Genomic DNA, 23,413 nt, shown 5'->3' on the forward strand with positions numbered 1-23,413 from the left:
CCTGGAGCGGTGGGCTTCTCTTTGTTCTTTGCTCCTAAATTTACCTGCCAGGTGTAGCTGCCTTAGCTAATTGTTGAGGATCAATTGATTTCACTCTAAGTCTGTAATTGCTGCACTTCTCTCTTTTGCCAGGTACTTGGTGGCATTAGATATGAGAGGGGCAATGCAAGGTCAGGTTATGGGTATATGGGGTATCCCAGCCAATGGGAAGGCGTTTTCTTAAATCCCTTGGCCTGCTGGGAGAGCATACAGTGGGGCAAAAAAGTATTTAGTCAGCCACCAATTGTGCAAGTTCTCCCACTTAAAAAGATGAGAGAGGCCTGTAATTGTCATCATAGGTATACCTCAACTATGAGAGACATAATGTGGAACCATTTTCAGACAATCACATTGTCTCATTTTTTTAATAATTCATTTGCAAATTATGGTGGAAAATAAGTATTTGGTCAAAATCAAAAGTTCATCTCAATACTTTGTTATATATCCTTTGTTGGCAATGACAGAGGTCAAACGTTTTCTGTAAGTCTTCACAAGGTTGTCACACACTGTTGCTGGTATGTTGGCCCATTCCTCCATGCAGATCTCCTCTAGAGCAGTGATGTTTTGGGGCTGTCACTGGACAAGACGGACTTCCAACTCCCTCCAAAGGTTTTCTATAGGGTTGAGATCTGGAGACTGGCTAGGCCACTCCAGGACCTTGAAATGCTTCTTATGAAGCCACTCCTTCGTTGCCCGGGCGGTGTGTTTGGGATCATTGTCATGCTAAAAGACCCAGCTATGTTTCATCTTCAATGCCCTTGCTGATGGAAGGAGGTTTGCACTCAAAATCTCACGATACTTGGCCCCATTCATTCTCTCATGTACACAGATCAGTAGTCCTGTTCCCTTTGCAGAGAAACAGCCCCAAAGCATGATGTTGCCACCCCCATGCTTCACAGTAGGCATTGTGTTCTTTGGTTGCAACTCAGCATTCTCTCTCCATGACGAGTTGTGTTTCTACCAAACAGTTCTACTTTGGTTTCATCTGACCATATGACATTCTCCCAATCCTCTTCTGGATCATCCAAATGCTCTCTAGAAAACCTCAGACGGGCCCGGACATGTACTGGCTTAAGCAGGGAGACACGTCTGGCACTGCAGGATCTGAGTCCCTGGCGGCGTAGTGTGTTACTGATGGTAGCCTTTGTTACATTGCTCCCAGCTCTCTGCAGGTTATTCACTAGGTCCCCCCGCATGGTTCTGGGATTTTTGCTCACCGTTCTTGTGATCATTTTGACCCCACAGGGTGAGATCGTGCGTGGAGCCCCAGATCGAGGGAGATTATCAGTGGTCTTGTAGGTCTTCCATTTTCTAATTATTGCTCCCACAGTTGATTTCTTCACACCAAGCTGCTTGCCTATTGCAGATTCAGTCTTCCCAGCCTGGTGCAGGTCTACAATTTTGTTTCTGGTGTCCTTCGACAGCTCTTTGGTCTTCACCATAGTGGAGTTTTGAGTGTGACTGTTTGAGGTTGTGGACAGGTGTCTTTTATACTGATAACAAGTTCAAACAGGTGCCATTAATACAGGTAATGAGTGGAGGACAGAGGAGCCTCTTAAAGAAGAAGATACAGGTCTGTGAGAGCCAGAAATCTTGCTTGTTTGTAGGTGACCAAATACTTATTTTCCACCATAATTTGCAAATAAATGATTTAAAAAATCAGACAATGTGATTGCCTGGATTTGTTTCCACATTTTGTCTCTCATAGTTGAGGTATACCTGTGATGACAATTACAGGCCTCTCTCAACTTTTTAAGTGGGAGAACTTGCACAATTGGTGGCTGACTAAATACTTTTTTGCCCCACTGTATATATTTGTGTGCAGTCAGGTGATCGGTGTTCTGTGCCACCTGGACGGCTGTCTGGGTGGACGTGTGTTGTATTGCCGGGCTGCTAGACCAGGGTTTGGGCCTATCCCGGGGACATCTGGCTGCTAGGCTGTCTGAGGGCCTATCCAAAAGAAAGAGAGCAGTGCAGAAGTGACGGTTCTGCCGGCCCGGAGAACCTGTCTTGGTCGGAGGTAGAGGGGAAATTGTTGCCACTAAGGGACCAACCACCTTATTACCAGGGACCACAGTGAGTAGCTGAAGCAAGTACCGGAGCAGTATCCTCACCAACCCGGGACGGTAAAGAATTGGGAAACTTCAGTGGGTATCAAGCCAGGGACCCAGCCACTGGAGGTGACGCTTGCAGAGCCGCCTTGTGTGTCAAGCCAGGGACCGAGCAGGCCAGTGGGGTGAAGCTTAAGAAGTATTAGGAGTGCTAAGCTAGGGACCCAGCAGAGAGGGGGGGTGATGCTTGAGGAAGTTACCTCAAGGGATTCAGTGGCAGTAAATCATCTAGTCTAGTGAGAGAGACTGGGAGCTCAGTGGGCTGCAGAACTACAAGAAGTGATTGTAGTGGAAGTGAAGGAACTGTTACACTTTATGTTAAGAACTGTTAAAGAATGTTGCCATAGGAGACAGCATTCCTACACATGCAGATGTGGCGTCTGGCTGGATGCTTTTCCCTGCATGGCTGTACTCCTGTCGAAGTCTCGGAGTCTGCCAATTAATCTTGCAACTACCTAAGGGTGTTCTGGCCCTAACCCTCTCACTCAAAGTTCTGTTAAGAGAAATAAAATCTATTTTGCATTCAAGTGTTTGGCGCCCAATCAATCTACCTTGCATTACACCTACTATGCCTCGCAACAGACCATATACAGTAGAATGTTAGCTATCTCTGGCCCTGGAGGTTCTCATTAGACTGAAGGAGGCCTGGGACCTTGCTACACTCACAAACTGCAAACGGGATTTCTTAAAGCGGAGATCCACCCAAAAATTTAACCTCCACTTTAAGTGACGGTGACCTCCTGACATGCCACATTTGGCATGTCTTTTTTGGGGGGTGGGGTGGGTACCCTCTTTTTAGAGGCATCCAGCTCCCACTTCCTCCCTGGGCTCCGCGGCACCAGAAGTAAGTTAATCTCTCCCTCCCTGCAGTCTTCTGGGACACGTCACAGGTCCCAGAAGATTACCCGGCCATTCACAGCGCACACAATTCCAGCACCATGGAGAGGACTGGGGCTTCCTGTGCCTGCATCGCTGGACCGTGGGACAGGTGAGTGTCCGATTATTAAAAGTCAACAGCTACACTTTTTGTAGCTGCTGACTTTTAATTTTTTTTTGAGGGGCAGAACTCTGCTTTAAGACTTTCTTTCAACAATGTCTTTCTTCTTGCCACTCTTCCATAAAGGTCAGATTTGTGGAGAACACGATTAATAGTTGTCCTGTGGACAGATTCTCCCACCTGAGCTGTGGATCTCTGCAGCTCCTCCAGAGTTACCATGGACCTTATGGTTGCTTCCCTGATGAATGTTCTCCTTGCCTGGCCTGTCAGTTTAGGTGGACGGCCATGTCTGGGTAGGTTTACTCTTTCCATTTTCGGATGATGGATGGAACAGAGCTCCGTGAGATGTTCAAAGCTTGGGATATTTTTTTATAGAAGAATAGCAACAATCTAGTGCCTAAAGTGATAAAAGGTAAATATGAATAAAAAATATAATTGAAACAATACCCAATGTATATAAACTCCACGATGAGATGGAATAAATGATATAGAATAAATGATATACAAAAAGGACTATTTTCTATGTGAAAAATAAATAGTGAAATAAATTAACATAGTTGAATGTGAACGACAAAAATTAATTTCCAGAACACTATTACCACGTGCAACAATATAAAGAAATATTGTGAAGATACTGAGCATATACCCTGTGAAAAGCAAAAAATAAAGCAATAAAAATTATAACCAAACTAAAAAAGTCCATAAAAAATCCAAGTCCAGAAAAACAGTAATTATTGAAGTTCTTGCATATTGTGGAAAACAGGCAAGTAGATATCCCCCAGTGCTAGGAGAAGTGCAGAGACAGACTTGCTGAAGTGACACAGGTGCATGGGCAGACCTCCACCGTTTAAAACAACTGCCTCTTACCAAATAGAGTTGGTCTCTAGATTATAGGAGACCTATGGAACGGATGGCTGCAACCCCAGGCAGGGATCCAGAACAGCAGACACTTGTTGTCATCCGGGACCCGGAACTCGCTCCGTCACACACAGCGAATAGAATAAAATGGCTCCCCATAAAAGAAATAAAAGCTCCACATAGCATAAAAACCACGACTTTATTTAATAAAGAGTAAGATTGCACTTACACAATGGTTGTAAAAAACAAGCATCAAAAACGCCGGCCGGCTGATAGACTCCCCGTGTCTTCCGGGTGTACAGAACGCGGTGTCGTCGGGACGTAGCTCCTCCTCCCTACGCCGTTTCGTCACAACAGGACGTGGTCACGGGATACGAGCAACGTCCCGACGCACCGCTTATATAGACATAACAACAGCATCTAATTACACAAGAAGCGATTGAAGCGCCATCTTGTCTAAGGGAAACACTAAGGGCAAAAAGTAAATATACACTACAGCAGCATCTCCCTATACAGGAAGCGATTAAAGCGCCATCCTGTCTAAGGGAGACACTGAGGGCAAATATAAAACATTGCCCATATAAAAAGAATAACATACTGAGAAATATAGAAGGAATCTCATATGGGAGGGAAAGAAAATTTTTTTTTTTTTATATATATCACATAGTGGGTTGTTATCGCTTATGAGACTAGTGGATATGTGAAATATTCTTTTTAGTTAATATAGCACACGCACATAACTCTATCAAAGTCTTCAGTGTGCATCCCATTCAGTCACAATAGACATGATCCAGGGACTCGAATAATCCATACAACAACCAAAGTGTCGGAAGCCACTAGGGCAAACCGGCCACACCAAAGGATATATATGGGCAAAAAAAAAAATAAAAATAGAATAAAAACAAAATAAAAAATAAAATAAAAAACACATGAAAAACAGTTTCCCTGAAGCAAGAGGGCACTTACAGTACAAAAAAGCTCTGGAACGCCTTTCTAAATAAAAAGGCGTCATATCTTACATGCAATATATAGATCTAAAAGAAATAATAAAAATGGATAAAAAATGTGAAATTGTGTGAATGAGCAAAGAGAACCAATGGTAACTAATTAACCTCCACCCTCTAGGAGTTGTCTATGAAGGAATTAACATCAACATCGATGTTAAGGCCGAAGGGGGTATAGGTCTTTAATTTGTGGACCCAGGCCATCTCTAATCTAGAGATGGTTCGTACCAAAACACTTCCCCTCCAGTGGGGCTTGAATTTGTCTATCCCCCAAAAAATTGTACCTGTGGGGTCCCTGCTATGAGCTGTCAGGTAATGTTTTGATACAGAGTGTTTGGTAAATCCTCTCCTGATGTTGTTAATATGTTCGTTTAGTCTTACCTGCAGGGATCTTTTAGTCCGGCCTACATACTGCAGGCCACAAGGGCACTGCAGTAAGTAGACGACTCCCGTGGTAGAACAAGTAATGAAAGGCTCAATGGTGAAGGATTTACGTGTGCTAGTAGAAGTAAAATTTACCGACCTTCTATTCCTACAGCCGTTTAGCGAACATACCTGACACCTCCTGCATTGGAAGTATCCTGTTAGTTCAGAGAAGAAACTAGGTCTCGACATAGTTTTTTTAATTACATTAGATTCATGGTTTACTACCTTTAGTCGCAGCTTTTCTTATTGTGTTAGCGCAGTATTTTTTTAACCTTATATTTTTTTATAACCTAACCCTGCTTTAAACTTCTCCACAACTTTATATCTGACCTGTCTGGTGTGTTCCTTGACCTTCATAATGCTGTTTGTTCACTAAGGTTCTCTAACAAACCTCAGTGGGCTACATTTTAGTTAGGGGTATCAGAGTAAAGGGGGCTGAATACAAAGGTACACCACACTTTTCAGATATTTAATTTGAAAAAAAATATAATTTTCCTTCCACTTTACAATTATGTGCCACTTTGTGTTGGACTATCACATAAAATCCCCAAAAAATAAATTTACATTTTTGGTTGTAACATGACAAAATGTGGAAAATTGTAAGGGGTATGAATACTTTTTCAAGGCACTGTACTCACATTGTCCCTGGAATTCCTGCTGCTTTAGAAGAGACTGAAACTGTTCAGGCCGCATACTGCACATGTCCTCATAGGCGTTGCAGGTTCCAGAAGGTGGGACCTGCTATGGCACTCGGCAGGACTCGGCCACACTTGGCCACACTCGGGATCAGATCGGTCACATTCGGGGCTTCAGCCCCCCCAGCCCCCCTCCCGACGCCCCTGCATGTCGTTCTCCGCAAGCCAGGGTGTCTCCCAATCGAGACCACAGGATAGTAAAGATCTGTCTGTGCTTCTTCCTTTCTCAGTTGCTAAAGCCTGGAAGCAGAGCCCTCTCAACCTGGGGTCTCCTCTAAGTCCACATGACACAGCTTCCTCACTCCATCTTCCACCCGATTCTCCTGCTGGCCAGGCTCCACAATATTTATGGGCTGATTCAGCCACCCTGCCCAGCTTTCTGTCTGAGCATTGGCCATGTTCCCTCAAGTATGCAGATCAGGAACTCCTGGCCTCTGCCCACTAGCTTCCAGAAGCTTCTCCAAGCTTCTAGAACCAGTGGGTAACAACCAGAGACCTGCCCTGTAAAGCCCTCCAGCCTGACCTACAGCAACCCGACCCGATTAAGAGACACACACAACTACCATGAGTCACGAAAAACTAATTTACCTACACTAGTTGCACACTAAAGAGTGCAACAGAGATATCTGGGATCAGACCCCTAATGTCTCCTCTGCCCTCTGCTCCAGCTGACCAAGCCCAGGCTTGTACACGATCAGATGCTTACATGGAATTTCTGGACGGGATTTTGGCAGCTCGTAACTGTGAGTGCTTAGAGGTGAGCACTTTCTGGTTCATAATTGGTAGAGGAGATTGGGAGCAGATGTTTCCCATGCTACTCCCACCATCCTGAAATTGGTTGTTGTGCTTCTGGGCTCCTGGAAGGTGGAAAGAGCTTCCTATTTTTCTGCTCAAAACAAGCTGCCATATCCAAACAAGTACTAGAGGGGTGAACACATACCTTGGCTTGAATATCCAATTAAAAAGGTAAAATAAAACACTTTTGGTGCAATATTCGCCATTAATTCAGATCTGCCCCCTGCAGTACTTCCTTTCTGCCACTAGATGCTGTTCAGTCGGATGTCCATCATCATTGAACGCACCTTCTCTGAGCTCAGGAGGCTGTCAAGGACCCACCTCCATCTTGTGATTGGACAAGGAAAGGAGAAGACTGGTGCTGCTTTTTGCTCTCACACTCTGAGCTCTGCTGTGCAAAAGGTTCATACCAGGTCAGATTCTGGTACTACACTGTGTGTGTTTAAAAAGTGCATTTATTAATGTATTAATGATTACAGAGCTACAATAATTTGTATATTTTCTATCTGCTTAGAGTTACATAGTTGGGTTGAAAGAAGTCCATCTAGTTCAAACAATAACAGTGCTCAACTCTTTGAGGACACATGGGTGTAAGATATCTGGTCTGGGTACCTTAAAGTGACTCTGGTTAGCCCATGCAGGGCAAAGCAACAGGTTCCCTTTAAGGAGTTGGTAATCAGTGGGAGGAAAAGAATACCTGGAGCTAGTTTCTGTGGAAGGATGACTGCCCTGACATTGGTAGTCAGTTGAAGGAAAAAGAGAAAAATATTTGTGCCAGTGAGGCATGGAGGTGGGGGCATTGGTGCTCAATGGGACGATAATGGGGGTTGATCAGGCCACATTGATGCTAGGTAGGTGGGCGGGAACAATAATGCCTAATGAGGTGTGAGCAGGAGCAGTGGTGCTCATTGGGAGGTGGGGGAACAATATTGCCCAGCAAGGGGGTGGGGGACAACAGTATTGAGAGGGGATGTAATGCACAATAGTACCCAGAAGAGGGTTGGGGGGGGGCATGGGTGCCCAGCGGTTGCTGCAGAAGAACAATAACAATAGTACCTAGGGCTTAGCAAGGGCAACAATAGTACCTAATGGGAGGTGGGGGAATAATATTGCCCAGAGAAGGGATGGGGGGAGGAGAACAATAAGATGGGGAAGGCCGAATTGTGCCCAGTGGGAGGTCGAGAGGAACAATAATGCCTAGTGAGGTGTGAGCAGGAGCAGTTGTGCCTAGTGGGAGGTGGGGGAACAATATTGCCCAGCAGGAGGTGGGGAGACAACAGTGTTGAGAGGGGGTGGAGTGGACAATAGTACCCAACAGACGGTGGGGGAAACAATAGTGCCCAGTGGGAGATGGAAGCAACAATAGTGATTAGTGAGGGATGGGGAGAAACAGAAATGCTTAGCGAAGTGTGGGCAGGAGCAGTGGTGCCCCGTAGGGGGTGAGTAGCAACAATAGTGCCAAGGAGGGTATGGAGAGGGGAAATGGTGCCCAGTGGGAGATGGGGAGGAACAATTGTGCCCAGTGGGGGGTGGGAAGGAACAATAATGCCCAGTGAGGTGTGAGCAGAAGCAGTGGTGCCCAGTGGGAGGTGAGGGAACAATATTGCCAAAAAAGGGGTGGGGAGACAACAGTGTTGAGAGGGGGTGGACAATAGTACCCAACAGAGGGTTGGGGGGGAACAATGACGCCCAGTGGTAGATGGAAAAGAACAATAACAGTAGTACCTTGGACTTAACGAGGGGAGCAATAGTGCCCAGTGGTTGGTGGGGAAACAATATTAGCAAGGGAAGGGGGTGGGGGGGGGGCTGTCAGGGGACAACAGTATTGAGCAGTGGTGCCCAGTGGGGGATTGGGAGGAACAATATTGCCCAGCAGGAGGGGGGGAGACAACAGTGTTGAGAGGGGGTGGAGTGGACAATAGTACCCAAAAGAGGGTGGGGGGAAACAATAGTGCCCAGTGGGAGATGGAAGCAACAATAGCGATTAGTGAGAGATGGGGAGAAACAGAAATGCTCAGCGAAGTGTGGGCAGGAGCAGTGGTGCCCGGTAGGGGGTGAGAAGCAACAACAGTCCCAAGTGGGGTATGGAGAGGAGCAATGGTGCCCAGTGGGAGATGGGGAGGAATGATTGTGCCCAGTGGGAGGTGGGAAGGAACAATAATGCCCAGTGAGGTGTGAGAAGGAGCAGTGGTGCCCAGTGGGAGGTGAGGGAACAATATTGCCAAACAGGGGGTGGGGAGACAACAGTGTTGAGAGGGGGACTTAGCGAGGGGAACAATAGTGCCCAGTGGGAGGTAGGGGAACAATATTAGCAGGGGAAGGGGGTGGGGGGGAGGGCTGTCAGAGGACAACAGTATTGAGCAGTGGTACCCAGTGGGGGATTGGGAGGAACAATAATGCCAAGCGAAGTAGGGGGAAGAGCAATGGTGCCCAGTGGGAGATTGGGAAAAACAATAATGCCAAGCGAAGTAGGGGGAGGAGCAATGGTGCCCAGTTGGGGATTGGGAGAAACAATAAAGCCAAGAGAAGTAGGGGGGGAGCAGTGGTGCCTAGTGGGGGTTTGGGAGGAACAATAATACCAAGCTAAGTAGGGAAAGGATTAGTGGTGCCCAGTGGGGGATTTGGAGGAACAATAATGCCAAGCGAATTATGGGGAGGAGCAGTAGTACCCAGTGGGGGATTGGGAGGAACAATAATGCCAAGCGAAATACGGGGAGGAGCAATGGTGCCCAGTGGTGGATTGGGAGGAACAATAATGCCAAGCGAATTATGGGGAGGAGCAGTGGTACCCAGTGGGGATTGGGAGGAACAATAATGGAAAGCGAAGTAGGGGGAGGAGCAATGGTGCCCAGTGGGGGATTGGGAGGAACAATAATGCCAAGTGAAGTAGGGGGAGGAGCAATGGTGCCCAGTGGGGGATTGGGAGGAACAATAATGGCAAGCGAAGTAGGGGGAGGAGCAGTGGTGCCCAGTGGGGGATTGGGAGGAACAATAATGCCAAGCAAATTATGGGGAGGAGCAGTGGTACCCAGTGGGGATTGGGAGGAACAATAATGCCAAGCGAAGTAGGGGGAGGAGCAGTGGTGCCCAGTGGGGGTTTGGGAGGAACAATAATGCCAAGCGAAGTAGGGGGAGGAGCAATGGTGCCCAGTGGGGGATTGGGAGGAACAATAATGGCAAGCGAAGTAGGGGGAGGAGCAGTGGTGCCCAGTGGGGGATTGGGAGGACCAATAATTCCAAGCGACATATGGGGAGGAGCAGTGCTGCTCAGTGGGGGATTGGGAGGAACAATAATGCATAGCAAATTAGGGGAGGAGCAATGGTGTTCAGTGGGGGATTGGGAAGAAAAATAATGCCAAGCGAAGTAGGGGGAGGAGCAAAGGTGCCCAGTGGGGGATTGGGAGGAACAATAATGGCAAGCGAAGTAGGGGGAGGAGCAATGGTGCCCAGTGGGGGATTGGGAGGAACAATAATGCCAAGTTAAGTAGGGGGAGGAACAATGGTGCCCAGTGGGGGATTGGGAGGAACAATAATGGCAAGCGAAGTAGCGGGAGGAGCAGTGGTACCCAGTGGGGATTGGGAGGAACAATAATGCCAAGCGAATTATGGGGAGGAACAGTGGTACCCAGTGGGGATTGGGAGGAACAATAATGCCAAGCGAAGTAGGGTGAGGATTAGTGGTGCCCAGTGGGGGTTTGGGAGGAACAACAATGCCAAGCTAAGTAGGGGGAGGAGCAATGGTGCCCAGTGGGGGATTGGGAGGAACAATAATGGCAAGCGAAGTAGGGGGAGGAGCAGTGGTGCCCAGTGGGGGATTGGGAGGACCAATAATGCCAAGCGACATATGGGGAGGAGCAGTGGTGCCCAGTGGGGGATTGAGAGGAACAATAATGCAAAGCAAATTAGGGGAGGAGCAATGGTGTCCAGTGGGGGATTGGGAAGAAAAATAATGCCAAGCGAAGTATGGGGAGGAGCAGTGGTGCCCAGTGGGGGATTGAGAAGAAAAATAATGCCAAGCGAAGTATGGGGAGGAGCAATGGTGCCCAGTGGGGGATTGGGAGGAACAATAATGCCAGGCGAAGTATGGGGAGGAGCAATGGTGCCCAGTGGGGGATTGGGAGGAACAATAATGCCAGGCGAAGTATGGGGAGGAGCAATGGTGCCCAGTAGGAAGTGGGGATAAACATTGCTTCCAGTGGAAAACACTTAACTTACACTGCAGTCTACGTCCTGCACTGCTGCTCTCTCACTCCCCCTCTCTGCCAGTACTCTTTCAGGTAGTAGATCACTCCACCACTCTGCATACGGTTGGAGCCGGGTGCTGGAACAAAGTGTTGTCACCCTTTAACAGGAAGTGCCCAAACAAGGACATTGATGGCAGGATCACATTCACCAGGGAGTACTTATTGAAAGCTTCAGATTTAATTACATTGCAAATGGCTCTTGAAATCACATTAACATGGTAAATCTTATATGAGATGTTAGTGATGGGATTTACATCTAACTTGACACAGCAGAATCCTTCATAGGAGACCACTCATGGGTTCTGTCCCAAGGCTGGAAGGACAGGCAGGGAGGGCACGTCATCTAACACTGTCACAGGGCTGTTCCCAAACATCTGTGCGGGGCATGGGCTGCCAGCTGAGGGAGGCACAGAACATGTCTGCCACCAGCCGAGACTCAACTCTTCGTCAGAGGTGCTGGGAACGTTCTTCTTGGCTCATTTCTGACTCGATGTCATGACTCCTGACCGATTGCCCCAAGACAGGGATAGATCCATAGATTGATGCCATATACCCTAAATTATGATCCTCCTTCTCCAAGTCACAGAAATAGCTGAGATCCTTCAGACCAGGCAATGATTTGCCAATCTTCAGTCTTCTAGAGTTTGTTCCTCCTGCAGCCTCATTCTCCTGCTCTTCTCTACAGCCGTTCAAAGTCCAGAATGTATAAAGCTTGTCTGAGCGGTCAGAAAAAAAAAGGGGGCGGATAACTGAAGTCACACCCTGCAGAGCTCAGTGAGGAGAGCTCTGAGAGCTGATTGGAGGGAATGGACACACCCCCCCTCCACACGGCACAAGGGAAAAGAGCTGAGCCTGTCAATCACAGGATGTGTGCTGGAGCTCCCTCCCCTGTCACCTTATAAAGCTTGTCTGAGCGGTCAGAAAAAAAGGGGACGGATAACTGAAGTCACACCCCACAGAGCTCAGTGAGGAGAGCTCTGAGAGCTGATTGAAGGGTAAGGACGCACCCCCCTCCATGCAGCACACAGGAACAGAGCTGAGCATGTCAATCACAGGATGTGTGCTGGAGCTCCCTCCCCTGTCACCTTATAAAGCTTGTCTGAGCGGTCAGAAAAAAAGGGGGCGGATAATTGAAGTCACACCCTACAGAGCTCAGTGAGGAGAGCTCTGAGAGCTGATTGGACGGTAAGGACGCACCCCCCTCCATGCAGCACACAGGAACAGAGCTGAGCCAGTCAATCACAGGATGTGTGCTGGAGCTCCCTCCCCTGTCACCTTATAAAGCTTGTCTGAGTGGTCAGAAAAAAAGGGGACGGATAACTGAAGTCACACCCTACAGAGCTCAGTGAGGAGAGCTCTGAGAGCTGATTGAAGGGAAGGGACACCCCCCCCACCCCCCCCCCCTCCACACGGCACATAGGAAGAGAGCTGAGCCTGTCAATCACAGGCTGTGTGCTGGAGCTCCCTCCCCTGTCACCTTATAAAGCTTGTCTGAGCGGTCAGAAAAAAGGAGGCGGATAACTGAAGTTACACTCTGCGGAGCACAGTGAGTAGAGCTCTGAGAGCTGATTGGAAGGGAGGAACACACCCTCCACACAGGAACAGAGCTGAGCCTGTCAATCACAGGCTGTGTGCTGGAGCGCTCTCCCCTGTCACCTTATAAAGCTTGTCTGAGTGGTCAGAAAAAAGGGGGCGAATAACTGAAGTTACACTCTGCAGAGCACAGTGAGAAGAGCTCTGAGTGCCGATTGGAGGGGAGGAACAGAGCTGAGGCTGTCAATCACAGGCTGTGTGCTGTCACCTTTTTGTCACTTGGTGTCAGGAAAATGTGTCAGAAGTAGGGATGAGCTTCGTGTTCGAGTCGAACCCATGTTCGACTCGAACATCGGCTGTTCGATCGTTCGCCGAATTGCAAACGATATGGGCCGTTCGCGCCAAATTCGTGTGGCGCGTCACGGCCCATAATTCACTGCGGCATCGCAGTGCATTGCTTGCTGATGATTGGCCAAGCATGCACTATGACCCGCATGCTTGGCCAATCACAGCGCCGCCTTAACAGAGAGCCATAATTGGCCAAAGCCAAGGAGGCTTTGGCCAATTGTGGCTCAGGGGATTTAGTACACGTCCCACACTATATAAGGCCGCCTGCACGGTGGCCCTGTGCAGTGTGTTCCGGTGTGCTTAGAGAGAGAGAGAGAGAGACAGTGTCATTTCATTTGAGTTAGCTAGATTAGGCAGGACAGTCAGTCAGTTAGCTGCACTTAAAGTGTATTGTGTATATATATGCATCCCAGGTGTTGCATATATATATATATATATATATATATATATATATATATATATATATATATATATATATACACTGTATTCAGTTTAGCTAGATCCGTTCCTGTTATCTTCTAGACTATTTACATTTAGTGCAGTGCGTCCTGCTCACAGTGTTCAGCTAGATCCGTTCCTGTTATCTTCCTACTAACAGGCAGGCTTGTCTTGTTACAGTATTTTGAAGAAAATTACTGATGTTCTTTTGATCCTATTAGTACCACAGTCAGGCAGCTAGACTATTTACAGTTAGTGCAGTGCGTCCTGCCCACAGTGTTCTGCTAAACCTACAAGTAAGTGGGGTGCGTCCTGCTCACAGTGTTCAGCTAGATCCGTTTCTGTTATCTTCTTACTGACAGGCAGGCTTGTCTTGTTACAGTAAATACAGTTACCTGAAGAAAATTGCTGGTGTTCTTTTGATCCTATTAGTACCACAGCCAGGCAGCTAGACTATTTACAGTTAGTGCAGTGCGTCCTGCTCACAGTGTTCTGCTAAACCTACAAGTTAGTGGGGTGCGTCCACCTCACAGTGTTCAGCTAAAGCTACCTGTAGAAGGTTGGTGGTGTTCTCATACTACAGGCAGGCAGTTGATTTTGCTAGCTGCAGTATCAGTACATATATATATATATTATATATATATATATATATATATATATATATATTATATATATATATATATATATATATATATATAGTAACATCGGGGGTTGGTTTAGCTTAAAGGTAGAGCTTACCAGTGAGCCGAGTCCACGCCAGATACGCAGTTTTAAGGGCTTGTCGGCCCACTTTTATTAAGAAAGAAAATGTCCGATAACAGAAGTGTTGCCCACACAGGGGTTTCAGCTTTCCACAGCAACAATGTAAGTTCAATCAGAAATACCAAGCCACCTGGCTCTCTTTAGCAGCACTGCTGCTCAAACTTATGCTTCAGCCCTCTCGGCTCTATAACAGAGTTCCTGTACACCCAGTACCTCAGCACTCTTTTCCAGCTTCCTTTTTCAGCCCATAGGCTTGAACCCTCTGTCTACTCTGACAGACCTGTGCAGACATGCACACTTCTCCCTTGCTTGCCTGGACTCCTCGGGAGGGTGGAGCCCAGAACTATGGTCAGGTGTCTACAAATAGCCCAACACACACCTGACCAGTCAATCTGCTGGTGGATCTCAAAACCTGGAGAAAGCTGCAAAAGCAGTTTTCTCCAGTCCACATTTATGCTCTGAAGCCTTGCCTCAAGCAAATGTGCATACCCTATGTCCACTTTAACCCCATTTTTATAGCGACAGGGACTCTCACTATTACAATATATATATATATATATATATATATATATATATATATATATATATATATCCCAGCTTAGTGCAGCTACAGGCCATTAGTATGTCTGGAAGGCCAAGAAGGAGAGGCAGACAGTCACAAGCCAATAAGAGATGGCAAGCAGGCTCTGTGTCTAGTGCTGGTCGTGGAGACGGTGCATCCTCATCAGCACGTGGCCATGGGACACGCTTGGCCTTTTTTTCGGCAGCTGGCCATGTTGAGCCGCAACATGCGGAAGACTTGGTCGAGTGGATGACCAAGCCGTCCTCATCCTCCTCATCCTCTCTCACCCATGCCCAGGGTACTTTGTCTGGCAAAGCAGCGGCCTCTTCCCTCGACTCAATGTCATCAGTGACTCCTTCCCTAGCCCCACCATGTCCTCCTGAGGAGCCCCTCGAACTGTTTGACCACAGTGTTGGGTACATGCTCCAGGAGGATGCCCAGCGTTTGGAAGGCTCTGATGATGATACTGAGCTCGATGAAGGCAGTAACACGAGCACGGACAGAGGGGGTGCCCAAGAAGGACAGCAATCTGGCAGTCATGCTCCCCCTGCTGCAGCATACTGCCAGGTTTGCTCCAGTGATGAGGAGGGAGGGGATGATGAGGTCACTGACTCAACGTGGGTGCCTGATAGGAGAGAGGAGGAGGAGGAGGAGGCGGCACATCACCAACGAGGCAGGATGCCCTCCAGGGGCCAGCCTAAGGGCAGCACATTGACTGCATCACACCCCAAAGCTCCACATGTGCAGGGCGCTGCAGTCTCTGCGCGTTATTCAAAAAGTTCTTTGGTGTGGGCCTTTTTTGAGACGAGTGCATCAGATCGCACCGCTGCTATTTGCAACATATGTCTCAAGCGTATCTCGCGTGGCCAAAACATCTCCCGCTTGGGTACCACATGCTTGACCAGACATATGTTGACCTGCCATGCAGTTCGTTGGCAAGCGTATCTAAAAGACCCACACCAAAGAACAAAGAGGACCTCTGCTTGCTCCTCATCAGCTGAGATTTCTAACCCCACTAGACCTTCAGTCCTCTCTGAGACCTGCACTGAGAGGAATGAAGGTGTAGAATTAGGTGTGTCACAGCCACGTACTTGTGGGCAATCTGATTTTGGTACACCGACGTCAGATTGCACCAGGCAAATTTCCCTGCCCCAGCTGCTGCACCGCTGAAAGAAGTTTGCTCCCAGCCATCCACATGCCCAATGGTTGAATGCTAGCTTGGCAAAATTGCTAGCACTTCAACTGCTGCCTTTTCAGTTGGTAGACTCTGCCCCCTTCCGTGAGTTTGTGGAATGTGCGGTTCCTCAGTGGCAGGTACCCAAACGCCACTTTTTCTCACGGAAGGCGATTCCGGCTCTCTACCAGCATGTGGAAGGCAATGTCCATGCCTCGCTGGACAGGGCGGTCAGCGGCAAGGTGCATATTACCGCTGACTCATGGTCCAGCAGGCATGGACAGGGACGTTACCTAAGTTTCACGGCGCATTGGGTGACTCTGCTGGCAGCTGGGAAGGATGCAGGACAAGGTGCAGTAGTGTTGGAGGTTGTTCCGCCACCACGCCTCCAAAATGCTAATGATTGTGACACACCTCTCTCCTCCACCCCCTCCTCTTCTTCTTCCTCCATGGCCTCTTCCTCGGAACCAGCGGTGCTCCGTAGTCGTTCAAGGGGCTACGCAAGTACGCAGGCCAAAAGATGCCATGCGGTGCTTGAGCTGGTGTGCTTGGGGGACAGGAGCCACACTGGGGCAGAGGTTCTGTCAGCTCTGCAGGGGCAGGTTCAGAGGTGGTTGACGCCACGCCAACTTAAGGCAGGAATGGTGGTTTACGACAATGGCACCAACCTCCTCTCTGCCCTCCGACAGGGACAAATGACCCATGTGCCCTGTTTGGCTCACGTCCTTAACTTGGTGGTGCAGCGGTTCTTGGGCAGGTACCCGGGCTTACAGGATGTCCTGAGGCAGGCCAGGAAAGTCTGTGTGCATTTCCGCCGGTCATATAATGCCAGTGCTCGGCTGACGGACCTCCAAAAGGAGTTTAACCTGCCCAAGAACCGCCTAATCTGTGACATGCCCACCAGGTGGAACTCAACGTTGCCCATGCTGCAGCGGCTGCACACGCAGCAGAGGGCCATCAATGAGTACCTGTGCGACTATGGCACCAGGACAGGGTCAGGGGAGCTTGGTTTTTTTTTACCCCACGCCAGTGGGCCATGATCAGGGATGCATGCACTGTCCTGTCACCATTTGAGGAGGCCACGAGGATGGTGAGCAGTGACAGTGCATGCATCAGTGACACTGTCCCCCTTGTCCACCTGTTGGAGCACACGCTGCGTGGAATAATGGACAGGGCACTTGAGGCAGAACAGAGGCAGGAAGAGGAGGACTTCCTTAGCTCTCAAGGCCCCCTTTATCCAGACAGTGTTCCTGCGTGCCCGCCGATCACACAGGAAGAGGACGAGGAGGAAGAGGAGGAGGAGGAGGAGGAAGATTGTGTCAGTATGGAGGTGGAGCCTGGCACTCAGCATCAGCAGCAGTCTTTAAGGGATCAGTCCCAAGAAACACATGGACTTGTACGTGGCTGGGAGGAGGTGGCTGCGGACCATGTCGTCCTTAGTGACCCAGAGGACTCCGGACCGAATGCCTCAGCAAACCTATGCTGCATGGCCTCCCTGATCCTGCAAAGCCTGCGTAAGGATCCTCGTATTCGTGGTATCAAGGAGAAGGACCAATACTGGCTGGCAACCCTCCTTGATCCACGTTACAAGGGTAAGGTTGCGGACCTTATCTTGCCATCGCAGAGGGAGCAGAGGATGAAACATCTTCGGGAGGCCTTGCAGAAAGGTCTGTGCAATGCGTTCCCAGAGACTGGGAGGTTACAAACTCCTGTTTCTGGACAACGTGTTGCTGAGGCTTCGGTCAGTCAAAGAAGGAGCGGTGGAGAAGGTGGCCGTCTGACCGATGCGTTCAGACAATTTTTTGGTCCGCAGCCCCAAGGTATGATCGGTTCCAGCAACCATCACCAGCGTCTGTTTTACATGGTGCAGGAATACCTAGGGGCAAGATCAGACTTGGACACCTTTCCCACCGAAAATCCTTTGGGTTACTGGGTCTTGAGGATGGATCACTGGCCAGAGCTTGCACAGTATGCAATTGAGCTACTGGCCTGTCCTGCATCCAGCGTTCTTTCTGAACGCACATTCAGTGCTGCTGGAGGCGTGGTAACCGATCACAGGGTGCGTCTGTCCACTGACTCGGTCGATCGACTGACCTTCATAAAAATGAATGAGTCTTGGATCACCACCAGCTACCAAGCACCTGATGCTGATGTAACCGAATAATTTTTTTTGAAATCTCAGATCCCTTCAAAGACTGCCTATGCTGATGCTGAGTGACTATCCCTGAGTAATTGTCCTCTTCCTCCTCAATCATCACGCTGATAGCTTGTAAGAACATTTTTGGTTCTGGGTGCCACCACCAGTGCCTAAGGCACAATTTTTCAGCCCCTGTTTAACAGGGGCGTGTAATTACGATTTTTGATGTAATACTTTGCAGCAGGGCTCGTTCCTGCATTCCAACTAGAGTGTCTGTGAGGGGTTGCAGTGTTGTAGCACCAGCACCAGTGCCTAAGGCCCAATTTTTCAGCCCTTGTTTAACAGGGGCGTGTAATTACAATTTTTGATGCAATACTTTGCAGCAGGGCTCGTTCCTGCATTCCAACTAGAGTGTCTGTGAGGGGTTGCAGTGTTGTGGCACCAGCACCAGTGCCTAAGGCCTAATTTTTCAGCTCCTGTTCAACAGGGGCATGTAATTACAATTCTTGATCTAATATTTCACAGCAGAGCCCTGTGAGGGCTTACAGTGTTGTGGCCACAGCAACACCTAAGGCCCAAATTTCTGCTGAGTATATAGGGCAGGACCCTACTTTCAAACAACTAACTTACAAACGACTCCTACTTGCAAACGGAAGGAGACAACAGGAAGTGAGATGAAATCTACCCCTAGGAAGGGAAATTCTCTCCTGTAAGAGTTAATATGGGAAAAACATTTCTCCTTTCCACTGATGCTTTCCAATCCATTGGGACAAAAAGTGAGGTGAAATCTTCTGAAGAGGAGGAAAGACAGCAAAACAAATGTCACAGGGGTGATAACCCTTCCCTATGTTTTCCAAAAAGCTTAAAAAAGATTTTTTGGCTGGAGCTAAACACGTTAAAAATGTACCCGTTCAAAATTACAAAGAGATTCTACTTAACAACAAACCTACAGCCTGTATACTGCTGTTCAGAGTATATAGGGCCTGGTGGCCCCACACCTTTCCTTATTTTAATTTGGGTGCGGGGTTCCCCTTAATATCCATACAAGACCCAAAGGGCCTGGTAATGGACTGGGGGGTACCCATGCCGTTTGTCTCACTGATTTTCATCCATATTGCCAGGACCCGACATGACATTAAACCCGCAAGCAGTTTTAAATGAGATTTTTTCCTTTAAAAATGACATTTGGTGCAGGGACTGTTCTAAACACGGGAAACACGCGTCACTTTACAGGCCTACTATAGACACCCCCCAGGTACGATATTTAAAGGAATATTTCACTTTTTTTTTTTTACTTTAAGCATCATTAAAATCACTGCTCCCGAAAAAACGGCCGTTTTTAAAAGTTTTTTTTGCATTGATACATGTCCCCTGGGGTAGGACCCGGGTCCCCAAACCCTTTTTAGGACAATACCATGCAAATTAGCCTTTAAAATGAGCACTTTTGATTTCGAACGTTCGAGTCCCATAGACGTCAAAGGGGTTCTAACGTTCGTGCGAACTTTCGGTCCGTTCGCAGGTTCTGGTGGGAACCGAACCGGGGGGTGTTCGGCTCATCCCTAGTCAGAAGTGATTCAAGCTGATAGCAGAGGAAGGAGGCAGCAGACAGAAATGACACTTAGTGCTCTGGACTGAGACAAGCACACACTACAGAGGAATATGCTTTGTTCATATTTCATGATTGAGGTTTACATCCACTGAGTTCTTTTTTTTTTTTTTTAAATACAAAAAAAGAGAAACAAATGGAGCCGCTTCCACCCCTCTCCACCTCTGTGAGTCTCTCACCTCATTATTCCCTTCATTTTCTCACTATAAAACACAATATTTATGACCCTCGGTGCTCCCCCCCCCTCCGCGGCATCCGCATAATCATCCGCCGACCCCCCTCCATTGTTACAGAATTAGCAGATTGATATTCTTTAAATCCGACTCTTTATTATGGGAATTTAGATGAACGACTTGGACATTCCCGGGGCGCTCGGGCCCTGCCAGAAAATGAAACATTGTTTAATGTATGTCGATCGCCGGCCAACACAAAGACAGGCTGATTAAAAAGGCATCTCTGCCGTATGGACGCAATAATATTTTTACTGGAGCGTGACCCGGGTGGAAGGAACGGCGTTTTTTTTTTCTCTTTTTTTTTTTTCACACCTTTCCCTCATCCCGCGCTCAACGCAACAATATATTTACCGGTTTCTAGGAAATGGTCAGACGCGGCCGGAGAGGGACGCAATCCGGAGAACTTCTCAGGTTCGCCTCCCGAAAGATCCTCCGGTTCTGTAAATAATCTTATTAAGGCAGAACTCCGGCCACCAAGGATGGACTATTATAGGGAAGATACTTCCTTACCTGGTCCGGAAACCCAAATCTTTTTCCCCGTGTTGTGAGACTTTTTGTCCCGCTTATGCCGCGTACACAACGATCAGACTTCTCATCGGAAAAAGATATGACGGCTTTTCCGACGGGATTCCGCTCAAGTTTGCCTTGCATACACACGGTCACGCAAAAGTTGGCTGAAATTATGACCGTCAAGAACGCGAGTGATGTACAACACTACGACGAGCCGAGAAAATGAAGTTCAATGCTTCCGAGCATGCGTCGAATTGTTTCCCAGCATGCGTAGGAATTTTGCGCGTCGGAATTGCATACAGACGATCGCATTTTCGGATAGGAACTTTTTCCGACCGAAAAAATTAAGAACATGCTCTCAATCTTTTGCTGGCTGGAATTTCGGCCAGCAAAAGTCCGATGGAGCATACACACGGTCGCATTTTCCGACAAAAAAAAATCTCATCGGTCTTTTGCGGGCCGAAATTCCGATTGTGTGTATGCGGCATAACACGTCCCTTCTTAACCGCTTGCTGGCCAGGTCTTTTCTGGAACTTTTTGTTTACAAGTGTAAATTAGTAAATTTTTTGCTAGACCCCCCCAAACATTATATATATATATATATATATATATATATATATATATATATATACACATATATATATATATATATATATATATATATATATACATATATATATATATATATATACATATATATATATATATATATATATATATATATATATATATATATATATATATATATATATATATATATATATATATATATATACATATATATATATATATATATATATATATATATATATATATATATATATATATATATACATATATATATATATATATATATATATACATACATATACATATATATATACATATACATACATATATATATATATACACATATGTATATATATATATACACATATATATATATATTTTACCAGGGACCCTAGAGAATAAAATGGCGATAGTTGCAATATTTTATGTCACATTGTATTTGCGCAGCAATTTTTATCAGAGAAATACTCATTAATGAATAAAAAAAACAAAAAAAAAAAACACAATAGTTACCCTAATTTTTTTGTATAATGTGAAAGATGATGTTACGCCGAGTAAATTGATACCTAACATGTCATGCTTTGAAATTGCGCCAGCTCGTGGAATGGAGAAAAACGACGGTACTTAAAAATCTCCATAGGCAAGGTTTTAAATTTTTTTACAGGTTACCAGTTTAGAGTTACAGACGGGATCTACTGCTAGAATTATTGCTCTCGCTCTAACGATCGCGGTGATACCTCACATGCGTGGCTTGAACACCGTTTACATATGAGGGCGCGACTTAATGCGTTCACTTCTGTGAGCGAGCTCGGAGGGACAGGGTGGCTTTACTTTTTTTTTTTTTTTTCTTATTTATTTTCCTTTTTTTTTTCTTTTTCTTTTTTTTTTTACACTGTCCCTTTATTATTTTATTTTTTGATCACTTTTATTCCTATTACAAGAAATGTAACCATCCCTTGTAATAGAAATAAGGATGACAGCTCTCTTTATTGAGAGATCTGGGGGTCCAAAAAACCTCACATCTCTAATTTACCTTTAAAAGCAAAAAAAAAAAAAAAAAAAGACATCTTGAAATAAAAAAAAATTAAATAAATCCTGTCTATCTGCCCGAGAACCAGAAGTGACCTTGGAGATCGCTCTGGTCCTCCAAGGGCATAGAGCTGAGTGGGGGAGTGGGGAGCCGAGTGCACGCAAGCTCGGAGGGACAGGGCGGCTTTACTTTTTTTTTTTCTTATTTATTTAACTTTTTTTTTTCTTTTTTTTTACACCGTCCTTTTATTATTATTTTTTGATCTCTTTTATTCCTATTACAAGAAATGTAAACATCCCTTGTAATAGAAATAAGGATGACAGGCTCTCTTTATTGAGAGATCTGGGGGTCCAAAAAACCTCACATCTCTAATTTACCTTTAAAAGCCCCCCCCCCCCCCCCCAAAAAAAAGCATTTTAAATAAAAAAAATAAATCCTGTCTATCTGCCCGAGAACCAGAAGTGACGTTGGAGATCGCTCTGGTCCTCCAAGGGCAAAGAGCCGAGTGGGGGTAGGGGGTGGGGAGCCGAGTGCACGCAAGCTCGAAGGGACGGGCGGCTTTACTTTTTTTTTTTTTCTTATTTATTTTACTTTTTATTTTTTATTTTCACACCGTCCCTTTATTATTTTATTTCTTAAACACTTTCATTCCCATTACAAGAAATGTAAACATTCATTGTAATAGAAATAAGGTTGACAGGTCCTCTTTATTGAGTTATACAAAAATGAAGGCAGCGCTCTATGGGAACAAGTCAAAAAATATGTCCATATATGTATTAAAATATTCAATTGTATACACCTTGGATTCAATTAAAAAAACTATTTATTGCACTTAAATTAGAGCCCAACAATGTCCATAGGGCCATAGTAATGCCGCGTACACACGGTCGGATTTTCCGACAACAAATGTGCGATGGGAGCTTGTTGTCGGAAATTCCGACCGTGTGTGGGCTCCATCAGATGTTTTCCATCGGAATTTCCGACACACAAAATTTGAGAGCTGGATCTCAAATTTTTCCGACAACAAAATCCGTTGTCGTAAATTCCGATCGCGTGTACACAATTCCGACGCACAAAGTTCCACGCATGCTCGGAATCAAGCAGAAGGGGCCGCAATGGCTATCGAACTTCATTTTTCTCGGCTCGTCGTACGTGTTGTACATCACCGCGTTCTTGACGTTCGGAATTTCCGACAAGATTTGTGTGACCGTGTGTGTGCAAGACAAGTTTGAGCCAACATCCGTCGGGAAAAAATCTGATGGATTTTGTTGTTGGAATGTCCGATCGTGTGTACGGGGCATTAGTGTGGACAGCAGTAGAAAAAATGATAACTCTACAATG

Source organism: Aquarana catesbeiana, linkage group LG05 (assembly GCF_042186555.1).
Source record: "Aquarana catesbeiana isolate 2022-GZ linkage group LG05, ASM4218655v1, whole genome shotgun sequence".
NCBI classification, from domain to species: domain Eukaryota; kingdom Metazoa; phylum Chordata; class Amphibia; order Anura; family Ranidae; genus Aquarana; species Aquarana catesbeiana.